The sequence below is a fragment of the Malus domestica genome, chromosome 09 (genome assembly GCF_042453785.1).
Source record: "Malus domestica chromosome 09, GDT2T_hap1".
NCBI classification, from domain to species: Eukaryota; Viridiplantae; Streptophyta; class Magnoliopsida; order Rosales; family Rosaceae; genus Malus; species Malus domestica.
Window position 1 is genome coordinate 21,348,426 of NC_091669.1, and position 3,451 is coordinate 21,351,876.

The 3,451-nt window shown below is 39.4% G+C and overlaps 1 long non-coding RNA gene across 1 annotated transcript; it reads left to right on the top strand.

Annotated features, from left to right (window-relative positions):
* The first annotated feature begins 2,107 nt into the window (after positions 1 to 2,107).
* Positions 2,108 to 3,073, top strand: LOC108171854 (uncharacterized). Its single transcript, XR_001788379.3, has 2 exons — positions 2,108 to 2,646; positions 2,844 to 3,073. It is a non-coding gene; the product is annotated as an uncharacterized lncRNA (long non-coding RNA).
* The last annotated feature ends 378 nt before the right edge of the window (positions 3,074 to 3,451 follow it).

Consider the following 3,451-nt stretch of genomic DNA (forward strand, 5'->3'; position numbering starts at 1 on the left):
ATATCTAGAGAAGTATTGGGAGTTGAGCCAAATTCCAAATCTACATAAGCAGAGAAGGACAATCAATAAATCAGAGAGCAGCTCAGCAAAAGCACGAAGTAGCCTAGAAACTAAGCAGTCAACTTACCGGAAAATTGTCGGAATGTGCATCTCAGGGGAAAATCAGACTCCCACTCTCCACTTATGTCCAAAGTCTCATTGGCTTGGTCATGATCTCCCTTGCTCAAATGATCAAATAACCTATGGCAGGATCGCAACTGCCCAACTCCATCAATATGGCCTATGTCAAAGAAGTACCATAATTCATTGACGATTAGATCCAAGTCAAAGAATTGGCTTAGAATGAGGAATCCCACCATCACACGAACCGCATTTGGAGAACATTGAGCGGGGGCACACTTCATGGATCAAAGCACTTCTTGGAATAAACACTGCATAGGAAAAGTAAATCCTAACACAAAGTAGTAAGGGTGAAATTTGATGGCTCTCTGAACCCCACTACATGGCTCACGGCTACTACCCTCCTTGACATGCTTCACACACACCCCAGATGGTATGGCGTGCTTATACGCTTTAAGGAAATCTCTGAAAGAGTCATTGGAATTAATTTTGAAATGAGCAGCCTTGAAGTAGCCCACTTTACTCAAAAACCCACCTTGGTGATACAATGGTGGCATACCATCGTCACTCTTAGCCCACGTTGTCGCACCCAGATCTCTACCCATGCCAAGCCACCGCCACACCAAGCCACGCACAGCAACAATGTCGTGGCCCCTCCAAGCCACTTTTTGACACATCATTGACACCTGTCGAGCCAAATTTCAAGCCCCGAGGCTCCAAAAAATTAAGAAGACAACGAAAAGTAAATTTTCTTACCTTGGTGCGGTGTGAAGACGAAGAAAGCAATGAAAGACTATCCTTTGCACTTGAAAGTGTAAAAGATTGCTAGGGGAGGAGGAACAAATATCCTCTAACTTTCTCCTTCTTGTAGGGTAGACTAAACTACTATCTGAAGTTGATTTAATCATCTACTTAAGGTAGACTTAAATAGACTTTGGAAGTGATTTATTTCCCTTTCCTAGAAGGATCTAATTTGCAATTAATGTGAGAATCTACATCAAAATAGGAAACAATCATATATTTCCTAAAGCAAGGGAAGATCTCTACACCTGCTGCCCTTTCCTGCGAGCAACCCAACATTTGTGGGGGCATTTGTGAAGACAAAAATAATCAAGAAAATTATGGAGGTGACATGTGGACTTTTGGGTAAAAATGATAAAATTACCCTCGAGGCACACCAGGATTCCCACGCACATGCAACGGACAATAACGGCTCAATCAAGGAAGAGTCAAAGGTGATTAAAATGACATTTATTCAAATCTCTCTCATCACTCCTCATCAAATCTTTATTCAAAAAGTAACTCCCAATTTTCCTATTCAATTTAGGTTTAATTGCCAAGTTAATTGCAAGATATTATTTCACATAATATCTTGCAATTATACTCACAATTTGACAAAATATGGCCTGCCCTTATTCTCCAAATAGGGCCGATCACTCCCCTATAAATAGTCATATTCTCCCACTAAAAGCTAAGTCATTTGCTACCCACAAACTCCTAAACATATTCTTTGTTCTAACTTTGGCATCGGAGATTCTTTGGCCAAAGCCCTCCCAATTCATCGTGGGCGCTTGCGGCTTTTACCCTTAATCTTAAGTGTTATTATTTTGTAGCTACATTTTTGTCAAAGGAGAAGACGACGAAAATTTGTATCCACACCTGTGCATTTCTTTCACTCCAAGTAGTTTTACCACAATTTATGTAAAAATATAGGGTAAATTATACAAAACTACCTCAATTATGGGTCGAACCACAATCTTATACCTCATATTTTAAACATTGCAATGTCATATCTTAACTTATGAATTCGTTGCAATATCAGACATCCGTTAAATTTTTTGTTAATTTGACTGTTAAATGATGATGTGATAGAAGTGAGACGCACTCATTTCCTGATTGGAATAAAAATATTATTTTTTATTAATAATTATTAATTTCTTTTAAATTACTAATTTTTATTTAACAATATTTTTTTCCTCCGTTTTCTCTCACAGCTCTCATTGTCTCCCTCACTTGCTCTCTCTACTGTAACTTGCAGAGAAACAATAGCAGCCGTGGCCGCCGTGGCCACTCTTCTCCTAACAAGCTTCTTTTTTCTTCTCTTCACGTCTCTTGAAATCCAGATTCTGAACCTCTCCTATCATTCAACTGAGTCTCCCGACTCATCCTCGAGAACCTCAACCTCCGCGGCCTTGCCGACGATTGGCTAGGATTTGTCTTCCCAGATCGGCCTTGCTGCAGTCACCACCCCAGAACCATCACCTCCTTCTTGCCATCCTCCTCTTTACTCGCACTCCAAAGCCCCATCCACACCAAAACGTCCCGCCCCCACCACCACAACCTTCACCAAGTCCTCTGCCAGTCCACCGTGTTCGAGCGGAGCACATAAGGCTCCAGATCTGATCTGGGCATACCATCAAGCTCCAGATTCTCTGAACATGACGCTACAAACAGGGTTGATTCAAAGAAATCAAGTCTGGGCTTTGTCAAAATGTCCTTGGTAGTGAAGCCAGTGTATTTGAGAAGGTGATGCGCAATAGTCTCCCTGATCTGTTTTATGCACAATCCGATATACTTTTTCAGCTTATTTACCTTGTTAAATCCATTTGTTTTGCAAGAGAATGGAGTTCTTATGTATAGCGTGCTACATGAGCCTAGGAATTTTGTCATCACCTTCCCCAGATCTTACCATGGAGGCTTTAATCTTGGTTTGAGTTGTGCAGAAGCTGTCAATTTTGCTCCTGCTGCGGACTGGCTACCTCATGGTGGATTTGATTGCTGATGTGGCGGAGATGGATTTGATTGCTGCTGTTTTGAGCAAATTGAAGAAGTCCAGGGAGAAGGAAAGAAAGACAAGAAAATAGGAGACAAAAAGTATATATTGTTGAACAAAAATTGATTTATTAATACTTGTTAAATAAAAAATTAATTTTTTATTTCCGTAAAGGAACAAGTGGGTCTCACTCTTGCCATGTCATCCTTTAAGTTGATAGAAAATTTACCTGATGTTTGAAATTACAACGAATTCATAAGTTGAGATACATATTACAATGTTTAAAATAAGAAGTATGAGATTGTGGTTCTACCTATAATTAAGGTAATTTTGTGTAATTTTCCAAAAAACATAACACTTTTGGTTCCAATGCTCCTTGTCTTTATTTCAAAATTACGGCGTTGCAAGTTGCAGGCTACTAAATATAGACAATAATTTTGGCATGTATCCTCCCCTAGAGAAGGGAAAGAGAAAATTACATACATTAAAAAATGAAAGTTATTATTGGCACTTCAAAAATCTCACTTTGCGCTATAATTAGAAAGCAAAATACATTTA